Genomic DNA, 24,091 nt, shown 5'->3' with positions numbered 1-24,091 from the left:
TTAATTTATCGGGTCAAGTATAAGAGTCAGAAAGTCACAAAGTCTACAAGACTTTGGTTGGGCCATTTGAGAGTTCTGGTCGCAACATTACAGGAGAGGTGTGGAGGCTTTGGAGAGGGTACAGAAGAGGTTTACCAGAATGCTACCTGGTTGGACAAATTGGATTGTTCACTCTGGAATGTCGGAAGTTGAGGGGAGTTCTGATAGAAGTATATAAAATTATGGTCAGCATAGATAGATACTCACAACTTGTTTTCCTGAGTGGAAATGTCAAAGACCAGATGGTACAGCTTTAAGGTGAGATGGACAAAGTTTAAAGGAGATATGCAGGACAGTTTTTATTTAAAAACAGAGGATGGTGGGTGCCCAGAACACAATATCTGGGATGGTGGTGAGGTAGATATGATGGTGGTTTTTAAGTGGCTTTTACAAGGAGGGGGATTAACAGTCACCAGGGGTCTACATATAATAACACATCGTTATTTAAATAAGTATATCTATATGAACATATAAGGGTGTATGAGTATTTTTGTATTAATATCTAACTTATTATACGGGTGACTATATTTATTATACGGGTGACTATATTTGTATTTATATTTTGTATGTAAATGGTCGGGTATATGTATATATATGATTGGCCTAATGTATGTATATATATCAGATGTAGTTAATATAGACATTATTGTGTAAATAGGTATATTCATATGATTGTAGGGGTGAGTGAGTATATATGTAGTTATATATGTATTTTAGGTATTAGTTATTATAGATAATACTTGATAAATATTGATTAGGGAATGGTGGTAGGATTAAATAAGTTCACACTTCTTCCTACTCCTTTTCGCACATGTAAAGACGTTAAGTAATGGATGAAATCCTTTGTATTTCTTCTGTTTTTTTGTTTATTTTGTTTTTTAATTGATGTCTTTTAACATGTACGAAATAAAATAAAATGAAATGAAATGAAAAAAAAAAGGCACATGGATATGTAGGAAATGGAGGGGTATGAATCATGCTCAGACAGATGAGATCAGTTTATCTTGGCATTAGGTTCAGCACAGGCATTGTGGCAGAAGGGCCTATTCCTATACTGTGTTAATCCTGCACTTCATCTCAAAGTGACACACTATACTGTACAATCTAGCAAATGCACTGTAATTGGCAGTAAATGTTACTCAAGCATCACCATTTAAACCTGTGGCCCAAATCATCCAGAAGGACCAAGGTAACCGATGCACTGAAAAATCACCATTTGTAGCTCATGTACCATCTTGACTTGGAAATTATCATCATGGTGATTACTCTAAATTCTGAAAGTCCCGAGCCAACAGAATTCTGGGAGCTTCTTCACCGGAAGGATTGTAGCCTCACCCCACCATCTTACCAACGTAATTAGGTGTCCTTGCAAGTGACAGAAATGATCCAAAATTGAATGAAACTGACATTAATCAACATAAACTTATATTAAATATTGTGGAGGTCCATACGTCGTGTAAACTTCTGTTTAAATCATTAACCGAATACAGTTCCGTCGCTCACCCGCGCGTGCTCGAGTTCAAATCCCAACTGCCAAATCCTTTGTTCTCCTGGCACACGACGGCCCGCCCCCCCTGACCGTGTGATTGGTCGGCCCAGATCACGCCTGGTCCACACGAAAGTTCGAGCCTGACAAATGAAGGTTCGATACCAAAGTGGCTCGGCCCGCCACATGGCCCCCCCCCAGAACCGGAGTAATGGAGGCGGTTTGGCTGACGAGTGAGGCAGCCTGATCGCGTGCACGCATCTCCCATGTTCAGGGTCGCAGCTGGCAGAGTTGAGGCGGGTGCGGTCATGACGGTGGACGTCCTCTGCGGCGGGGTTGTGCCACCTGCACTGGTTGGTCAATGTCCAAGTGTGCCAGCTTAAGACAGTCCACAGGGACAGTCTCGTGCCTGCTACCCATGTCAATGACAAAAGTCGTGGCACCGTGTTGCAGTACCAGAAGCCATTGGAAAGCCTGAGCGGCGTTCTTGAGGCCAAAAGACAGGAACTCGAAGAGCCCAAAGGGGGGTGATGATAGCCGTCTTGGGGATGTTGTCCGGGTGAACTGGAATTTGATGGTGCCAGGTCGATTTTTGAAAAAATCGCGGCACCATCCAGATGGGCCATAAAGTCCTAGATGCGAGGGATAGGGTACCAGTCGGCGATTGTGACGTCGTTGAGACGGCGGTAGTCCCCACAGGGCCTCCAGCCCCCAGACGCTTTGGGGACCATGTGAAGCGGAGATGCCCATGGCACAATGCCCATTTCCTCCATTCTGCGGAACTCGTCCTTGGCCAGTTGAAGTTTGTCGGGGGGGGATCCTGCATGCGCGTGCATAGAGCAGCGGTCCGATGGTGGGAATATGGTGCTCTACCTCATGCTTAGGGGTTGCCGTTGTAAACTGAGGTGTTAGGATGTCGGGGAAATCAGCCAAGATGCGGGCGTATTCGTTATCGGAGAACGTCATGGAGCCGAGATGCGGCATAGTCAAGTCAGCGTGGCGCAAGGTGATCGTCTCGAACATCTCAAAATGAACAAGACGTTGTCCCTTCACATCGCCCAACAGGGAATGAGCCTGCAGGAAATCGTCGCCCAACAACGGTTGGGAGACATAGGCGACAGTGAAAGGCCAGGTGAAGTCACAGGAGCCGAAAGTGAGTGGGATCATGCGGACTCCGTTCATCCTGATGTTGCTGCCATTGACGGCGGCCAGAGAAGGTCCCCCTTACCGGAACGAGTGTCGGCTCCCGATAGGGGCAAAACGCTGACCTCCACTCCCGTGCCCACCAGAAAACGCCGCCCTGAATGACGGTCCCAGGTGGAGAGGAGGCGATGCCTCTGGCTGGCCGCAATAGCCACTACTGGCGGCCGGCCGAGGCATTTCCCGGAATGTGCGCAGGGTGGTCGGTATCGGCGGGCCTCAGAACCCCACCTTTGGTGGTAGTCGCACCACATGCCTTTGCTGGCATCGATCGTGTCCAGCTTCACCGACGCACCTTTGGTGGAGGCTGGGACCGGCCACTTGACCCACTGAGGCTGCTTCGCCACCCGGTTGATGGTGGTGCCACCCTGCTGTTTCGCCTGCCACAGCACGCCTGCACGAGCAGCTACCCGGGTCGGTAGAAATCCTCGTCCGCTAGGAGCAGGCGAATGTCATCCGGCATCTGTTCGAAGAAAATCTGTTCAAACAGGATGCAGGGCGTGTGGCCGTTCAGCAAGGCGAGCATTTCGTTCATAAGTGCGGACGGCTTGCGGTCACCGAGGTCGTCCATGTGAAGGAGTTTGGCTGCCCTGTCGCGGCGGCTGAGATCGAAAGTGCGCAAAAGGTGCACTTTGAGGCCCTCGTACTTGCCCGCAGCTGGTGGCTGGCGAAGGTAATCAATTAGGTGCCCGGCAGTGTCCTGGTCCAGCACACTGACTACCTAGTAATATTTTGTGGCATCGGCAGTGGTCTGTCGAAAGTGAAACTGTGCTTCAGCCTGTTCGAACCACACTTGTGATATCCAGAAAATGGACAGTTTAACCGAAAATGCATTCTGCTGGTCCAGGTTGCCGGCTGCAAACATGGTAAAAATCCAAAATAAGCCGTTTTGGATCGTCGGGGTCACCGCTGAGGAGGTCCACACGACGTGTAAGCACCATGTTTAATCATTAACCGAATGCAGTTCTGTCGCTCACCCGTGCGTGCCCGAGTTCAAATCCCAACTCCACATCCTTTGTTCTCCTGGCACACTACGGCCCGCACCCTTGACCGATTGGTCGGCCCAGATCACGCCCGGTCCACATGAGAGTTTGAGCCCGGCAAACAACGGTTCGATACCAAAGTGGCTCGGCCCGTCACTATATATCCAAATATTTATGGCAGAATATTTCCTCCAATCTTTAGCTTTAACTGTGGTCGAAGTTTTTGGCCGAAAGCCTATATTAATCTCTTGGAAATTATCTGGATCACCAACGCAGTCCTCCTTTCTCCAGAAATGAAAAGGTTTGGAGCTTTGAATTGGTTTCTAGACACGCGTGCCCCAAGTACCAAAAATATCATTATCTCCTTTCAATGATCTCTCTCCAACACAACATGATTCTTTCAAAGTGGTATGTCTTAAATGCATACATTATTCCTGAGATGATCTGACCAAACTTTTATAAAACATTCAATTAGCTCATTGTGGTTCACAGTTAAATTAACTTAAGAATTGCAATCCATGAGATAATGGTATGCTGGAGTCAAACATCCACAGAGCCAGGTGGCTTCTATCAAGGCATTTTAAAGTAATTAGGTGAAAACACTATAGATATCTTTTGGCAAAAACGTCAGTCTTCTTGATTTGGGAAGCATCCCTTCAGATTAGAGTTCTATACAAACAATAGAACAGTCATAGAATCAAATTTACCAATGTTACAGAGAAAGACAGCACTGTAAACACCATAGAGGTTAGCATAACATTTCAAAGAAATATTAATAGATTAAAGTAATGGGAAAATATGCGTAGTGAATTAATTTCAGTGTGTGAAATCATTCACTGTGGACCCAAAAATAACATAATGACGTACTTTGGTGAAAATCTAGAAATATTAGTTTAGGAATGATTATTTGCCAAGGCAACAGAGTCAATTCCTGTGCTCATTGAAATAGTATTGAGGAAAGGCCATATTAGAAAGACTGCTGCTAAAACTTCATGCCCAGTCAGTTGCACGAAATACGCTAGTTGTGGCGGTAATGTGATGATCTTGCTTTAGATCGATGCAGAATAGAAACGTAGGCAAGTGGCTTGGGCAGTGCAGGCATTTGGCAATCCCAGACCAAATCCTCAGAATCAATGGCCAAAATACTACTGCACAGCTGTGCGGAGGTGGCAGGTTCATGTGTGGGGTGTGTGACCTTTCAACCTTTCTAGCAGGGCTGGAGGCATTGAGTGAAGGTTTCTAACAGGAATTTACCCACCGCTGACAGTAGCCAATGTGTGTCAAGTCACAAAATTGAGGCATTGTTGAGTGACAAGGATGTTACAGATCGATGCAGAATAGAAACGTAGGCAAGTGGCTTGGGCACTTGTAGCGCACGGTAGCGCAGCGGTAGAGTTGCTGCTTTACAGCGACTGCAGCGCCGGAGACTCAGGTTCGATCCTGACTACGGGTGCTGCACTGTAAGGAGTTTGTACGTTCTCCCCGTGACCTGCGTGGGTTTTCTCCGAGATCTTCGGTTTCCTCCCACACTCCAAAGACGTACAGGTATGTAGGTTAATTGGCTGGGTAAATGTAAAAATTGTCCCTAGTGGGTGTAGGATAGTGTTAATGTGCGGGGATCACTGGGCGGCACGGACGTGGAGGGCCGAAAAGGCCTGTTTCCGGCTGTATATATATGATATGATATGATATGAGAACTGCAGATGCTGGTACAAATCGATTTATTCACAAAATGCTGGAGTAACTCAGCGAATAAATCGATTTGTACCAGCATCTGCAGTTATTTTCTTATACTACTTGTTGCTCCACTGCGATTTCTCCTCAAGGTATGTCCACTTTGAAGAAGTTCTCCTCCTCTCTTCGACGAGTTTAGCAACATGCTCTCTCGCTGCTCCCCCTGTGATTTCTCCTGCCCAGTCTGAAGAAGGGTCTCGACCCGAAACGTCACCCATTCCTTCTCTCCCGAGATGCTGCCTGACCTACTGAGTTACTCCAGCATTTTGTGAATAAAAGGATGTTGCAGAACTATATCGATCAGATGGTAAATTGGAAGGAGTAATGGCAAATAGCATTCAATCTCTTTAAATATGAGGTAATGCATCTTGGGAGACCAACAAGAATAGGACCAACACCACAAGTAGTAGGACCATGTGGGAGTATTGAGGAAGAAAGGGTCCTTGGTGTAGAAGTCCTTGCATCACTCAAGATGGCAGCACAGGTAGTTAGGGTGGTGAATAAGGTATACAGGATACTTGCCTTCATTAGCTGGGGCACAAAATGTAAGCAGGGAGATCACGGAACAATTTAATAAATTTTTGATTAGGACTCATCAATGATTTGGATGAGAACATTCAGGGCAAGATTAGCAAGTTTGCTGATGATATAAAAGTGAGATGTGACAGATTGCAGCAGGATCTGGATCGATTGGCCAGGTGGGCGGAGGAATGGTTGATGGAATTTAATAGAGAAGTGTGAGGTGTTACATTTTGGGACGTCGAACAAGGGTAGGACCTACACAGTAAATGATAGGCTTCTGGGTAGAGCAGAGGGATCTAGGAGTACAGGTGCATAGTTCCTTGAAGGTCAAGCCTTAGGTAGATAAGGTGGTCAAAAAGGCTTTTGGCCTTCATCAATCAGAGTATTGAGTCTTGAAGTTGTGAGGTCATGTTGCAGTTAGATAAGACGTTGGTGAGACCGCATTTAGAATATTGTGTTCAGTTCTGGGCACCATGTGATAGGAAAGATATTGTCAAGCTTGAAAGGGTTCAGAAAAGATTTATGAGGATGTTGCCAGGACTAGAGGGTGTTGAGTAGGCTGTGTCTCTATGCCATGGAGCGCAGGAGGATGAGGGGGCATCTAATAGAGATGTACAAAATCATGAGAGGAATAGCTTGGATAGTCTCTTGCCCAGAGTAAGGGAATCGAGGACCAGAGGATAGAGCTTCAAGGTGAAGGGGTAAAAAATTAATAGGAATTCGAAGGGTAACTTTTTCACACAAAGGATGGTGGGTGTATGGAACAAGCTGCTAGAGGAGGTAGTTGAGGCTGGGACTATCCCATCGTTTAAGAGACATTTAGACAGGTACATGGGTAGGACAGGTTCGGAGGGATATGGACTAAGCACAGGCAAGTGGGACTAGTATAGCTGGGATATTGTTAGCCGGTTTGGGGAAGATGGGCCAAAGGGCCTGTTTACACTGTATCACTCTGTGACTCTATGACACCGCAGGAGTGCTGTTCCTGTCACTATGATACAGGAAAGCTATGATTGCACAGAGAGTGCAAAGGAGCTTATAGAATGCTGCCCGGGATGGAACCTGTCAGTTTTGAGAGACCGAATAGGTGGGGTTTGTTTGCCTTAGAGCAGAGGTGTTACCTGCTAGAATTATGAGGCATAAATAGCATGGATAGTGAAAAACTTTTCTTCAGAATGGAAATGTCTAAAACCATAGGCCACAAGTTTAAGGTGAGGACTAAGAGGGTTAGTGGAGATCTAAGGAAAAGAATCTTCACCCAGAAGACAATTGCAATCTGGAGCGCACTGCCTGAGAAGGTGGTGGGGTCAAGTTATTAAAAAGCTCTGGAGAAGCAATTGAATGGCCAAGGCATAGGTGGAAGGGCCATGTGCTGATAAATAGGATTAGTAGAGATGGTTGTTACATAGTTTGGGCAGTTTCTGTACTGTATGGCTGGCTCTCCGCCTGGGTCAATTGTTCTTGTTGACTATGCATGGAGATGCAAGTTTGCAAAGGCGGGCCCTGCAAGATATTATTTATATATTTTAAAAAACATTATGCAGAATAAAAAATATGTAAAATGCAAAAACTTTTCAGTGACTCTCTGTCCATACCTTCAGGTAGCCCCGGCATTCATTATCTCTCTCTCTCTTCCCCACCCACCCACCCCAAGTGCACTAGCTTCTCGTTTTCACCCAAAAGCTAACAATGGCCTGTTTCCTTTATCATCGTTACTTTTTTGCATATCTTTCATTCGTTGTTCATTATCCCTCTACATCGTAGTCTATATCTCTCGTTTGCCTTGTCCTTGACCAGTCTGAAGAAGGGTCGCCTATTCCTTCTCTCCAGAGATGCTGCCTGTCCCGCTGAGTTACCCCAAGCTTTTTGTGTCTGTCTTCGGTTTAAACCAGCATCGGCAGTTCCCTTCCTAACAAGGATAGTTTCTTTGCTTCCTACTCCATACATTCAGCAGTGTGTTTTTTACTCAGCAGCGTACGTTAAACCTCTTGCAGCAAATGCCCGCCCGCACCCCAGCCCAAAGCTTGTCGTCGTCGCCGCTGCCGCCATGGAGCGCGCGGGGCCGAGTGGCAGTTGGGGAGCGCGTGCGGGCGGGCGGGCGGGCACGAGCAACGCTGCTCTCGGGGGAAGGGAGCGAGCGACCGGGCAGCGGCGACGGCGGCGGTAAGTCCTCCTCCCTGGCATGGGTGGCGGCCAAGGAAAGAGAGAGAGCGCAGCGTCTGCAAAGCACCGCACCGGGCCTTTGAAAAGCTCGCAGGTTATCCCATTTGAAACAATGCCCCGGGTTTTCCAATCCCCATCTGTCCATGGCGCCGGGAGCGTGGCACCATCTTCACCCGCGCCCGCTCGACACCATTATTAAGCGCTCGACGCACGACCAGAAAGTGCTGCAGCAACCTACTTGCAGCGAATCACCCCCACAAAACATGTAGCTGCATCAAAGGAAACCAAAATGAAAACATTTACCTGCCCCAAAGCCTCCTGAGTGCCTTCTAAATAAATTGCAGCATTGAAAGGCCAGCGGGGTAGATAAGGTTGGGTCCAGCCAAGTGGTTAGATGGGATTTTAGTTTTTTTTAAAAACAAGCGTGAGAAAGGATTGCAAGGGCGATAAATTTAAATTGCCATTCACTGTATACTCAGCAATTTTGGAGAAGATGGATGTATCTCCAAAACCAAATCAGTAATTGAGTTAGAACTAATAATTTTACTGAATATTGGTTTTAAATGCTCCAGTTCCAGATGGCATGAAGCGTTGACACTGCATTCACAGTCATACACTATGGAAACAGGCCCTTCAGCCTTCTAACCATGTACCTGTCCAAATGTCTCAAATGTTAATCTCATTTCATTTTTCCTTCAATTATATTTAGAGAAAATTGAGGGATTACTGTACTTTACAGCCTGAGGAACAATCCTGTTTATCCAGTGAAGCCATGAAAAATCAGTACACTGCACACTGCAATTCAGACATTAATCTAATCTTTTAGTTGCTATTTTATATTTCCTTATAAGAAAAAAGAATGCTGCATATCATCAAGTCCATACCAACCAGGGGTGCCAACGAAAGCACTCCCAAATACAGGACAAGGTGACGTCACTACCCCGCGTCCCACGTGACCTCACCCAGCCAGCGGGCAAGTGCTCCCGCCCCACCAATGGTGGCCGCCTGGTCCGGGAGGCGGGTTGCTACGCAACCTCCGTTAGGCGGCACCCGGGCTGTCCCGACCGACCTACACTGTCCCGGAAGGTAGGCACAGATTTTAACCAGCATCTGCATTTTTTTTCCTACAGCGAGCAACTATCTAAATTTGGAGAAGTCAACGTTCATAAGCTGCCCAAGCGAAATATGAGGTGCTGTTCCTTCAATTTCCGGTGGGCCTCACTATGGTCCTCCAATTTCCGCTGGGCCTCACTATGGTCCTCCAATTTCCGCTGGGCCTCACTATGGTCCTCCAATTTCCGCTGGGACAGAGGGATAGTTGCTCTGTCCCTCTCTTTCCCTCCCACTTCCCAGTTCTCCCTCTGTCTTCCTGCCTCCACCTATATCCTTTCTTTGACCCATCCCCCTGACATCAGTCTGAAGAAAGGTCTCAAGCCGAAATGTCACCCATTCCCTCTCTCCTGGATGCTGCCTGACCTGCTGAATTATTCCAGCATTTTGTGATACTTCTGATTTTTAAGTGGTGTTTATGATTTCTCATAACTGCATTCAGCTTTCCAAAATATGTCAGGAGAAAAATTGCATTGGAAAAGGTCAATGCTGGGTCCAAAAAGATTTGAAGTAATTTTGAGAAGAACAGTTGAAGAAGGGTCTCGACCCAAAATGTCACCCATTCCTTCTCTCCAGTCCCTTGCTGCCTGTCCCGCTGAGTTATGCCAGCTTTTTGTGTCTAAGCACGGTTGAAAGTCTGGTACTCAGAGATGCATTGTTTTTTTATTATGATTCACTGGAATTCCTGGAGTACTGCTTTGTTATGGCAAATGGAAAAGGAAGAAAGGTAGACACAAAATGCTGGAGTAACTCAGCGGGTCAGGCAGCATAACGGAGAGAAGGAATGGGTGACATTTCAGGTCGAGACCCTTCTTCAGACTGATGGTTTCGGGTCAAGACCCTTCTTCAGACTGAAAGGAAGAAATATGTATTTAGTTTTGAGGCCAACTTCAAGGGTCTTGCATGCATCACATTGCACTGTTCATTTGCTCATTACCAAGTTGACTATAGTTCTGGACTACATATGTGCATGAACTTAATGCATCCTATGCTCGATTTGAGCAGAAGACATCTGTCCCAACAGACTAGAGGGTGCCTTTTCCTACTATTACTGTAGCAGAAGCAAGTTCAGCCATCCTGAGGGTGAACCCATGAAAAACAACTGGGCCAGATGGAGTCGCTGGCCTTGTCTTTAGGACCCACGTGGATTCATGGACATTTTTAACCTCTCCTTACTTCATTCTGAGGTACCCATCTGCTTCAAGAAAACCACTTTCATCCCAATGCTATTGTCAGAGTGGAGGCCCAGCACAAATTGGAGGAACAGCACCTCATATTTCGCTTGGGCAGCTTACACCCCAGCGGTATGAACATTGACTTCTCTAACTTCAAGTAGCCCTTGTTTTCCTTCTCTCTCCGACCAGTCTTACTGTCTCCAACTACATTTTATCTCTGTACTGCCCACTCCCCTGACATCAGTCTGGGTCCCGCTGAGTTACTCCAGCATTTTGTGTCTATCTTCGTTGTATCAGACAAAGTGATATGTTATATTAGTAAAAGTTCAGGTTGATATGCACAGAACTTCAAAAGCTAGTATTTTTTTATAAAATGTTTCAATTGACAAGTTTAAACTTTACATTTTGCCTCTCATGTTTTAGCTTATTCCACAAATCGAATTCCTGGTGTACAGTGTTCAGACTGAGGATATTTCCCAACAATTAACTACTATAAACAAAACTTATAACAACATGGAACCTCCACCTTCAAAGCAAATCAAACTTTTCAGTGGCTCCTGTAACACATTCAAAGAGTCAATTGTGAAAAATGCAGCCCCAGGCAATGGTCAGGATTTGTTAAAACATAGAAATGAATTCTATGGACAAGGACTCGGGCATTTTATTGATATGAGGGAGAAGACTGTAGATGGAAAAATCATTTGCAGCAATGCTGCTGAGCCAGAGAAATTTACATGTCATGAATATGGATTTGAAAAATATTCTACAAATTGTGAAAATCACAATTTAGAGCCAATGGTCCCTGTGCAAATGGAAGAACACTGTAAAAAGATCAAATATCCAAGGTCTCAGTATTTGTCAATTCCAGGTGAAATGGGGGATAAAGCTCTTGAAACTGAAGTCATGTTGTTTGCCTATAAAACAGATATCCAGGATAATGAATTGTCATCTAATACAACAATGAAACCTGATCAGGTTTTGGATAGGTGTGTGATTTTGAGTGACATTCCTGTTGCAAAAGATCTGAGAACTCAAAAGGGGATCTGTGACAAATCTGCTTGCTGTGCACATGGGTTTGCCAAAATTCTGACTTGTGAATCAATTAGATCAGAAGAAACAGATGTGGGTGAAATGTGTGTTGCATCTGCAAGAGTAGGTCAACTACAGGACCAACTGAGGGAAGTGACCAACATAGAACAGGAGGACCAAGAATTCAGAGAAAAAACACAGTTGAATTCCATAACATTTAAACATTCTACAAATGCAACTGCGGATTACAAAATATCTGCATTAGGAGTTCCGTTTGCTTCAAAGGATGGCGAGATACAAAAAGATTTGAGAATGGTCAGTCAGACTGAAACACATGTTTCTGATCTAGATATTGTTATCAATCCAGTAAATATACAAAGTTCATGTTTAAGTAATCATTCTACCTTGAATAAAAATGCCAATGACATTGATGCTCAGAAAGTTGCAGCTGTATCCAAAAATAGCTCTAGGCTTTTTGTGGAAAAGAATCCAGTAAAAAGAGAGAATGAAAAGAATGTCAGTTATGGAAATAATGATTCTGCAGTTGATAAAGAATCTAGTAGAATCCAAATTTATGACAGAAAAGAAACTTGTAGAGTTATTAAAAAAACAAGAAGGATAGATAACCCTCTGACTGTTAACAAATATGTTGGAATATGTGGAATTTTTAACTTCAAATGTGACGGTGTAGATGCTTCTAAATCTATGATAGAATTAATATGTGGGTCTTCTACAAATTCTGATAAAAATAAGCAAATTATATATAGAAAGCAAGATGAAAAAGCAGCTTTGATGATCCAGTTGCAGTTGCCAGAGGAAAATCAAGGAGATTTATTGCAAAAATTGCCAGAAATTTCAAACTGCAAAGATGGCTATATTTGTGAGGCTAACAGTTCAAATGAAAATGAAAGCCTTGGCAGTTCTCAATTGGATACAAAATTAGAAATAATGGAAGCCACTTCATTGACTCAAAAAAAAGTAAAACAGAATAATGAGTCATTTTGTAATGTACGGCAAGATTTGTGTCATAATAATGCTGAAACCCAGGACTTACCAATGCTGCTAAATGTAGATTTGACTTTGAAGGACACAGTACATTCTAGTCTCCTTGAATGTCAGCCTGAACATCTTTGCGGCAACTCATTTGAAGCAGATGAGAAAATGTCAAACAGAATTTCAGTTTCTGAACCTTCTGAAAATATAAATGCCAGTGACATGGAAAGTGAAAGGAATGCCACCTACGAAAATGAGGGAGAACGTGAACTGATCAGAGGACCTAAACCTGATTTTCTCCTTGTGGAAAGCAATGATGGAGTGCCTCTTTCCAAATATCATTCTGGCAATTTAATACAAATTGAATGTGCAAGCAAAATAGAAAAATCTTCTGGTTTTAGTGATTTGGAGAAAGATTGTGCGGATTCTGCTGGCATCAATGATGTATCACTGTGCTCCTGTGAAAATGAGAAACCTGAAGATATTTATCTAATGGAAATTCCTTCTACATTTATAGTTAACAACAATGCACTGAAGAGTTATGGACCAACCAACATTATTTTAGAAAATATAAGCAAAGACACAAAAGAAATTGGAACAGATATTTCTGAAAGGGAAACAGAATGTAAGATGAAACGTTTGTGCAACACCCATTACGTAAAAGACAGCAATTGTGACTTTCAAACAGAAAATACAACCTGTTATAGTGATGCTAACAGTTCACTTAGGGAACTGCGTGACTGGACAAGCACATTAGAACAGTTTTCCACATCTGGCTATTCAGGGACTGATTATTTACAATTGAGTACCTATAGAAATAATTTGCAACATTGTCAGAAGCCAGGAATGTTAGAGAAGCTTCAAATTAATACAGTACTAGACACCACATATAATATGGTGAATAGTACTAAAGAGATTGCAATTTGTGTTGCAAAAAACACAAGTATTCATACATCTCTCGCCTGTAATTTGCTTAAAAATACTGAAGTAAAGAATTTTTCAATAAAAGGTGATTGCCAGCATAAATATGTAACCAATTTTAGTTACCTCCAAGGTGCCGACAGTAAAATACAGAGTGTATCTGCAAATGTATTTGAAACAAATTTGAATTTACAAGGTGACAAAGCACAGAGTTTAAAAACTGATTTCTTGAACAAGGTTTATAGTTTGACAAATGACAATGTACACGTATTGAATTGTACTGCCATTGTTCCACATGATCGTAATAAGGAGACATTATGTGAACATCAATCCACTTCCGCCTTGCTTAATATCGAAAATGGTGCAGAAGAGACACCAATTGTCTTTTCAGATGTTACAGACATACAGACATCTTTGAATTGTTCTAAAAAGATTGAAGAAAATAATAAATCTGCAAGGGAAATTATGTATCAACAAAAGTACATGAGTAGGTCAGGGAGTGTGAAATATACAAACAGTGACGGTCACAAAAAACTAAAAGTATTATCTGGTCTTCCTCAGATTGACAATAGCTTTAGCTCAAATTTTGGATCCTCCAACTTGGATATGTCAACAAAGAAAAGCGCAGCCTTGAGTATGCTTGAAAAGAATCCACATTTCAATCATGAGGAAGCATCAACTAAAATGCTCAGCACTCCACCTTACACAAAGGATGGTACCGCTGATAAGAATACAAATGGAATTTCAGAGAATGAAAGTGTTGAAACAGTTTCTTCCCAAGCGACTAAAGTTGATGAAACAAATAAATGTTCAGAAAATAAAACAGAATATCATCTTAAATGTTTGAATATTCCTGAGTGGTTCAAAAGTTTTACAAGTAACACGGACATTATAACAGTTAATGATTTACATCCAGCCCCTTCTTTAGAGAGTGACTTTGGGAAGGATTGTGAAATTGGATGTGCAAATGAAACAGCACAGTTCTCTCATGTTTATACTTTGACCAAAGATAATATTTCTTCAACACACAATGCTGATATATTACTTAGACATCAAATTAAGCTAGTGGATGTACATTCAGGATCTACTGCTGTACTTAGTGCTGAGAAAAGTTCAGAAAAGATTCAGGTTGACTTTTCAAAACACTTAGGCAGGCAAAATCCATTTTTAACCAGTTCCACAAGTACCAGAATGAATAATATATCCAAAGGTGAAATGCAAAATTTGCAGAAATCTGAATGCTTTTCGAACCATATTAACCATTCAGATAATGATTTTCATGGAAAAATAAATGTGCTACAAACAACATCTCACATTAATATACCTAACACTGAGTCTGATTATTTACATAATGTAGCACAATTTTCATTTTGTACCAATTCAAGCAAAGATACTACACTGAGTATCCCAAAGAGCATTTCATCTCTGAGGCATGTGAATGAAATATTGGAAGAACATCAGCGTGGTAATATAGGTATGAATCGAGATGCCGAGAATACAATTGAAGAAAATCCCATGATCTGTGCTTCAAGGTTTGCAAGTTTTCAAACACCATTAACCTGTGATGAAATGATTGAAGATATTACTGTCAACAAATCTTCAAAACATACTAAACCTATGAATGAGCAAAGCCATTTTATAAATAGCAGTAATGATGCGGCCACTGATTTAGTCACTGAGTTTCATGAAACTCCTCAATTCGAGCCAAGCAAACTGTATTTGACTCAAATTAAATGTTTTGATAAAGCATTGCAGAATTACAATATTTGTAATCCATTTATAGATTGTTCAGGCTTGGCCAGCAGTATAAACACCTCACAGCATTTTGAAATGACAGGAGAAATGGAAGGATGTAACAGTGATAAAGCAGCTGCTGTTACATTTAGTATTGATCCTCCTGTAAAAGTAAAAACTGAGTTTTCTCCATCAGATGTTGAAGGGAATACAAAACTGGTTAAGTTAATGAAAGAAGAAAGCAAACAGCCAGGAATAAAAAGTAATAGCTTTTCCAAAACAACTGCATCTCCTTTTGATAATTTTGAAAAAGTTACTCTCAATACTGACACTGAAGAACATGATACAATTACACTAATTAGAGAGATTAATTGTTGCAACAAGGAAGCACATTATGTGGATGTGAGCATAACAAAGCAAATGATTTATAATAATGATAACAAATCAACCACGGTTTCATCACCTCAAATGTCAAGCTTCAAATCCAGTTCTGCGGAGGGTTGCCAGAGCAACATAAATAATTATAATTCTGGAGAAACTAAGAAAGTGAATTTTTGTGAACAAGATGAAAAGGAATATTCTCACTTTAAGGTACCTGTAATGCTACAAAATAGAACTAAAGAAAACAATATGCATTATGTTCAAACTTCTCAGAATCCACTTAGAAATACTGAATTGGACAGTGCACCAACTCAATTACATCAACATATAGTGGGTCATAAGCAAGACCACACAGAACCCATTATGGATGGAAATAACGAGGATAGGCAGGACTTACCAAATAATACTGTTAGTAGCATTCAGAATGACTTGGCTTCTAAGCATTATGCTCAGCAAGTAGTCGCAATGCAATCTTCAGACCATTTTGCTTGGATGGATGGAGTAATTGTCAAAATGGACCAGAAGGATATGAAAAAGACAAAAGGAAAGATTTGTGAATTGGTTGGTTTGGGGGCAGAAGGAGCAGGAATCCAAGAAGAAGCATCTCACACAAATGATGTTCCTGCTATACGTAGACATAATTTTGTAAAGGATATGAACCCTTTACAATTGAAGTCAAAGGATGAGTGTAAGCAAGATGTTTCCACAAAAATTCTGAACGCTTCACATTGTCAGATAAAACCTGTGTATCATTCATATATTAGGGAATCTAGTGAGTATGAAACATCTACTACCATAGAGACGCAAGGCTCTTTAGAACATTGGAAACCGAGATCTGATAGCATAATTGGTCATGGAAGAAGTGATAATTATGAACATATTAATTCTACTAAAGGCTCAACAATCCCAAATGTTATTGAGAAACCACTCAAGCAGTTTGTGATTTCAAAGAACGAGATTCCGAATTTTGAAATGAAAGAGCAATTTAGTGCTGTGCTGAAGGAGCTTTGTCTTTTTCATGAAATTAGCGGACAATCAGAATGGTCTCAAGGAGTTTCTGAAGAAATTCCAACTGAGCTTGGTAACAAAAGGAAAGGTTTAGTTATGTTGCCAGAAAAAACTGATAAAATTACTAATTTACATGTGAGCCAAATACATGATGATTCACAGCCTTTTGTCCATCCATGTGCAAAAGCTGATCTAAATCAGAAAGATCTTGACTGTCCTATAGGACAAGAGGCTTTACCTGATACACTTCCTGCCTTTGCCAAGACAATATCAGTTATCAAAGGAGAACAAGAGGTACCAATGGCAATTGAGGTGTCTGAAATAGATGATGAAGAGTCATTATATATCCCACATAATGTCTTGGGTGAGTACCTTCATATAATTGTATGTTCAAGTGTTACAATAGAAAGGAATACTTTTAGGAAGTTCATATTGGTACTTAAAATTTCATTTTGAGATTTATAAAACATGAAATAGCATATTTTAGGATGACTAATTCAGCAATAAATAAATTAAAAACATAAGGTAATGAAATTGAAGGGATTAATATGCAAATTATCTTCATATGGAGAAGAAAGTACATTTTTGACTGATATTTTTAAATTTTACAATATTGAAAGAAATTGTAGATAATGGATATAATTCTATTCAATGCACGATTTCTCAAATTTATTTTATGATGTTTTTCAAACAGCAATTAAGTGTTTCGGATAAGCATTTTCACTTCACTGTGTACCTCATGTAATACTTAGGATGTGGAGAGATTTCAGTTACTAGTGCAGAGAGAGGAAGGTACATTTAAGAAACTATGATATCTCTTTGTTTTTCCTACCAAAATAGATCGCTTTAGGTTTATCTGCAACATCTGCAATGTTTTTGCACACTCACTAAATCTATTTATGTTGTCGAGGTTTCCTTGTATCCAAATGACATTTCATAATTCCATTCATTTAGGTTCATCATCAAACTTTGAGATCTTACATCCTGTTCCCTCAGTCAAATCATTGATACATATTATTAATAGCTGTGGCTTAAGCATTATTCCTATTTCCTATTAATTATCATGTGCTATCCTGAATAAAATCCATAAGTTTCTATTCTCATTTACTGTTTGTCAACCAAATTTTCAAGCCAGGACAATATATTTCTCTGACACCTTGTGCTTTTATTTTACATAATAATCTTTAATATGGGACTATTAGGTTTCTGAAAATCCCATTTTACAGGCCATTCATGTCATTAAAAACCACTTTGAATTATATTCATTAATTTATTATCAAATGTATGTGTTTTTATTTGTTGTTCTTAAAGATTCTCCAATAATAGCAAAACTGACAACGCAAGTAGTCATTCTTAATTGCAGATGTATTGTTACAATTATGAGGAATTGGTTGTGGAGTCAACCAAGCCAGAAAACAGTTTTCATATCGAACATGTGATAACTCTGGAACTCTGAGAAAAATGTTGGTCCTGGACCTAATAGCCTCTTTTTGCAATTTAATCATGAGCATAGTTCTCACAGTCTGATGACTATGTAGGTGCCAACACGTCTTTATTTTCTATAGCTTATGATTCCTTGAGATAATGGGTGATTTTGATCTACAGAGGCTAGATTTTCATTTGTGATTCACTTCATCTGTTTACTGCTCAAAATGTGAAGTGATAATTATGGTCAACAGATCCAAGAGACAAATTAATTCTTGTCATCCATTGGCATTCTTCTTTGCTGCACAATGTTATGAAAAATGCCGTGCACAACTGTTATTCTGGAGATCTACACTAGTGAATACCAAAGAAAGCCCCTGGACCTTTCAAAACATTTGAAGTGCATCTTCCAGGTTACAATGACTTGCTGGATAAAACATACTTAATGGTAATGCATTTGTCATTGTAACATTTGTATACCTGTGTGTATACTTGTGTGAGGGAGTCCTTTGCAGGTAGTCTGATTTGAAAGGAATATCCTTTATCTCTTTTCAATGTTATTGTTTATTGGGAAAATCTGGTCTGGTTAAAGGTAAAGGAACCGTTTGGAGGTAGTGACCATAATATGATTAATTTTAATCTGCAATTTGAGAGGGAGAAGGTTAAACCAGGAATGTCAGTGTTGCAGTTGAACAAAGGGGACTATGAAGGCATGAGAGAGGGGCTGGCCAAGGTCGAATGGAAAAGGATCCTAGCAGGAATGACAGTGGAACAGCAATAGCAGGTATTTCTGGGCATAATCCAGAAGATACAGGATCGTTTCATTCCAAAGAGAAAGAAAGATTCTAAGGGGAGTAAGAGGCTACCGTTGCTGACAAGGGAACTTAGATGGAATAAAACTAAAAGAAAAGATGAATAACATAACAAAGAGTAGCGGGAAGCCAGAGAATTAGGCAACTTTCAAAGGACAACAGAAGGTAGCAAAAAGGGCAATAAGGGCTGAAAAGATGAGGTACGAGGCGAAGCTGGCCAAGAATATAAAGGACAGTAAAAACTTCTTTGGGTATGTTAAGAGAAAAAGATTAGTAAAGACAAATGTGGGTCCCTTGAAGGCAGAAACGGGTGAAATTATTATGGGTAACAAGGAAATGGCGGAAGAGTTAAACAGGTTCTGCGGATCTGTCTTCACTAAGGAAGACACAAACAATCTCCCAGATGTACTAGTGGACAGAGGATCAAGGGAGACTGAAAGAAATTTGCATTAGGCGAGAAGTAGTATTGGGTAGACTGATGGAACTGAAGGCTAATAAATCCCCAGGGCCTGATGGTCTGCATCCCAGGGTACTCGAGGTGGTTCCAGAAATCGTGGACGCTTTGGTGATCATTTTCCAATGTTCAATAGATTCAGGATCAGTTCCTGTGGATTGGACGGTAGCTAATGTTATCCCACTTTTCAAGAAAGGAGCGAGAGAGAAAACAGGGAATTATAGACCAGTTAGCCTGACATCGGTGGTGGGGAAGATGCAGGTGTCAATTATTAAAGAGGTAATAACGGCGCATTTGGATAACCGTAAAAGGATTGGTCCAAGTCAGCATGGATTTATGAAGGGGAAATCCTGCTTGACTAATCTTTGGGAAATTTTTGAGGATGTGACAAGTAAAATGGATGAAGGAGAGCCAGTGGATGTAGTGTATCTAGACTTTCAGAAAGTCTTTGATAAGGTCCCACATGGGAGGTTGGTGAGCAAAATTAGAGCACATGGTATTGGGGGTAGGGTATTGACATGGATACAGAATTGGTTGCCAGACAGAAAGCAAAGAGTAGGAATAAACAGGCCCTTTTCAGAATGGCAGGTAGTGGCAAGTGGAGTGCCGCAAGGCTCGGTGCTGGGGCCGCAACTATTTACAATATATATTAATGATTTGGATGATGGAATTAGAAGTAACACTAGCAAGTTTGCAGATAACAAGCTGGGTGGCAGTGTGAACTGCAAAGAAGATGTTAGGTTGCAGGGTGACGTGGACAGGTTGAGTGAGTGGGCAGATGCATGGCAGATGCAATATAATATAGATAAACGTGAGGTTATCCACTTTGGCGACAAAAACAAAGAGGCGGATTATTATCTCAATGGTGTCAGATTAGGTAAAGGGGAAGTGCAACGAGACCTTGGTGTCCTTGTATACCAATCACTGAAAGTGAGTGTGCAGGTACAGCAGGCAGGGAAGAAAGCTAATGGCATGTTGACCTTCATAACGAGAGGATTTGAGTATAGGAGCAAGGAGGTCCGTCTGCAGTTGTATAGGGCCCTGGTGAGACCACATCTGGAGTATTGTGTGCAGTTTTGGTCTCCTAATTTGAGGAAGGTCGTCCTTACCAGCATAGGTTCACGAGGTTAATCCCTGGGATGGAGGGACTGTCATATGAGGAAAGATTGGAAAGACTGGGCTTGTATTCACTGGAGTTGAGAGGGGATCTTATAGAGACGTATAAAATTATAAAATAATTGGACAAGCTAGATGCGGGGAAAATGTTCCCAATGTTGGGGGAGTCCAGAACCAGGGGCCACAGTCTAAGAATAAAAGGGAGGCCGTTTAAAACTGATGTGAGAAGAAACTTTTTCACCCAGAGAGTTGTGAATTTGTGGAATTCTCTGCCACAGTAGGCAGTGGAGGCCAATTCACTGGATGAATTTAAAAGAGAGTTAGATAGAGCTCTAGGGGCTAGTGGAATCGAGGGTTATGGGGAGAAGGCAGGCACAGGTTACTGATTGTGGATGATCAGCCATGATCACAATGAATGGCTGTGCTGTCTCTAAGGGCCAAATAGCCTCCTCCTGCACCTATTTTGTATGTTTCTATGGTATTTTAAATTGCTATGTTATGAATATGTCATGCCACCTCTAAGACTAGCACAGATCTTCAGAATTCTTCTTACATTTGCATATCAGCCTCGTGTTGATTGATGAAAACTCATTGTTATTTATAAAAAAATATCTTACTGTTGTACCAATTTGTGCAATGTGCGCAGTTGACAATACTCTACATTTGGAATTTCAGCCACAGCAGTGAATCTAAGTGCCTGTTAATTAAGACTATTGTCGTCAGGTGAATTTATTAAATTGTCGTCTGGCACACAATCCATTAGAATCTTCCGTTCATCCAGTGGCTGGAATTATCTTGGAATCGACAAACCCGAGGAAACAGCCGGCCTATAAAAGTTGTGCAATGGTTTATTACTCAATCATAGCTAGCACTCTCAAAAGAAAACTAATGAATTTTAAAATAGCTTACAAAAGGAAAGAATATACTTGGTGCTGCTGACATCCAATCTAGATTGATACAGATAATTGACTCTATTTCCTTATGCCAGTTATAAGCATTTTCTTTAATGTTTTCTTTTTTATGATACAAATACTTCAATGCATTTCTTGGAGTGAAGCTTATTAACGCAGTTTCTGTAACAAAATTATACAAATAACAAACTGATGGAGAATACAGATAATGTTAATGCGATTAACTTATTTTCTTTCTTTTCGTCATTGTTTATTTTGTAATTTTAATAGAGTACGAAAGTCATAGGTCCGCAGAAACCAAAGCCTGGTCATCAGTGTTCAATTTTCAGATAAGCAATGAAAGGACTGTAGCTGATAGCATGGACAGTAAAGCAGGCAAGATATGGCATTGTTTACATTACAATAATTGTCCTTATATAACATTGAAAACTGATATTAATTTCAGATCCATAAATATGTCAACTTAAATGCAGCCTCATGAAGCAAGGTGGGTGATGCTGATTGTCTGAGATGCTTGATGAATATATCAGAGGCTTAGAGTTCTTCAGAGGCAGAGGACTGAGATTTTTTTCTCTGATGCTTAAATTCTGCCTTCTGCTGCCAATATCTACTTCTGCCTGGTAGGGCTGGCTGCTAATCTGGCCAGCTGTTGGTGACTGAAATTAGCAGGCACTCTACTCTGGCCTCTCTGGGTTTGCCCCACAGCATCAGTATATGTCCAGATTTACATTTGTTGGCTTTTTTGAAATTACATTTTGGAATACTTTGTGTTGTGTAACAATTGCACATTAAGATTGACACCAATATACAGAGAAACAAAACTCAATTTACATTAACTGATTAATTATGAATCAGGTCCATCTGAATGATGAATTCACAATGGCAAAAGTGGGAACATTGCAATGTAATTATAACGAGCAGAGAAGTTTGCAAACTTCACCGGGGACACATTAAATTGAGCTTTATCACCAAAGGTAGAATAACAAGGCTACATTTCAGAGACCGAAGAGTAGCAAGTAAAATGTCCATTTCAAGTATTGGCTCACTTGATAATGACAAGCAAAGACCAAGAAATAACCCGACTAGGATCATTCATCCATCTCGTGAAGAACTGCTTTTAATCATACAACCGGGGGAGGGATTAAAGGAATATACTAATAATTACTGAGCTTGTGCTGATACTACACAAATTTCAACGTTCCCTGAACTTCAAATTCTCTTTTAAAGCTCGAAAGCCTTCTGGTTACAATTTCTCATCTTATGAAATCTCTTATCGCTATTTAAAATCTCAGATTTCCCCAGGGCATCCTATGCCTTGACAGATTATTCTTAAAACTACTGCATTCCTCCAATCCAGTGTTTTGAACTCTGTTAGTCAGTATTAAGCAAACTAAGATTCTAAAGCAGTAGAGTGCCGCAGCACTAATCACCAGAGGCCTCTGATACATCAACAGGTGTGGGTGCGCCAACGGATAAACATGCTACTCACCTCAGTAACAGTACAGGGATTACACCAATCAAAAGGATTCTCCTGCTGTATGCGTAAAGTATGTGCTTTAAACCAGCTGCTGTAGACCTGGTACCTGGAGTCTGATGGTCAGTCTAAACATGCCTGCACAGAAACAAAGTTGAGTCAAGCTTGTTGTCATATGCACAAGTATGGGGATGTACAGGTACAATGAAAATCTTGCTTGCAGCAGCAACGTAGACCCAAACACACAAAAATAAAATGTCCTCTTTGAATAGCCTTCAACATTAGGACTCCGAGGTTCAGTAACCCGTACTGTGCAGTTTCTCACAGTAACCCGTACTGTGCAGTTTCTCACAGATCAAGATATCCATATGACATATGACATTTGGAGGGAAGAAATTGTAAAGAAATGCTCAATTGGTCTAGCATATTTTCTCAAAATGGCTTTTCAGTGGCTCATTACTTTTGAGGTACTGTTTGGTGGTGGTTACAGTTTGTAAGCATTAAAATGGCTGTAATAATCTCCAAATAAATACACGGTTGTACTGTAAGGGGTTACATGACTGACCTTTTTAATGCAAACGCTCACAAAATCCTACAAGTTGTCTGTTTTCAAAAATGGCAATTCGTTGTGAGCTAACGATTCCTAATTTTTCGCTCAAAACATAAATAAAATATTGAAAACTCTTTCCTACGTGTCGCATGCCTGACTAATATTCGTTGTGAGCTAACGATTCCTAATTTTTCGCTCAAAACATAAATAAAATATTGAAAACTCTTTCCTACGTGTCGCATGCCTGACTAATATTAGTAAATAACTACACTATAGCATTTAGTTTCAAGTTAGACATTTCCTTTAATAGATAGTATGCTGTGACCTTGCCAGTGATTATGTTTTGCCTAATCTCTAATCGTGGCTATATTTCTTTTCTTTCATGTTTAGGATCTTATTTGTCAAATGGATTGCCTAGAATTGAACCTCTTAAAACGTGTTCTGGTCCCATAAGAATTGGTTTGTCAAAAAGGATCAAAGCTAAGCATCTACATCCATACTTGAATATATAATGAATATATTGTTTCATGTGATCTGACTGGTTTAACAAAATGATGCAAATATTTAATGTTTTGCCAATGTTATGTGATATTTAAAATTTCATGTCATTCATCATTCAGTAAATTTTCAATCATTTAATGACTTTCCTTACAAAATGTATGTTGATAATAATAGCAGACAGCAGAATATTTGGTTCTTAATGCAAGTGATGAACTTTCCATGATTATTATATCAATCCATTTGCTATGCATGAAATCTTGAATTTAATATCTACAGGGGCTTCTAAGTGATCCAATTTAAACCAGGAAGGGTTTGTAGTCTTAAAAAAAAATAGCTTCAGGAAAACATGTGGAAGACTTAATTAGAATTT

At 40.8% G+C, this 24,091-nt stretch overlaps 1 long non-coding RNA gene across 1 annotated transcript in view; it reads left to right on the top strand.

Annotated features, from left to right (window-relative positions):
* Positions 1–23,692, top strand: part of LOC144593553 (uncharacterized) — a 44,934-nt gene extending 21,242 nt beyond the window's left edge. The window contains exon 3 of the long non-coding RNA XR_013547266.1: positions 23,611–23,692. This is a non-coding gene — a long non-coding RNA (uncharacterized LOC144593553). The remainder of the gene's footprint in view (positions 1–23,610) is intronic.
* The last annotated feature ends 399 nt before the right edge of the window (positions 23,693–24,091 follow it).

The sequence above is a fragment of the Rhinoraja longicauda genome, chromosome 5 (assembly GCF_053455715.1).
Source record: "Rhinoraja longicauda isolate Sanriku21f chromosome 5, sRhiLon1.1, whole genome shotgun sequence".
Classification (NCBI taxonomy): domain Eukaryota; kingdom Metazoa; phylum Chordata; class Chondrichthyes; order Rajiformes; family Arhynchobatidae; genus Rhinoraja; species Rhinoraja longicauda.
This window is presented reverse-complemented; position numbering and strand designations above follow the sequence as displayed.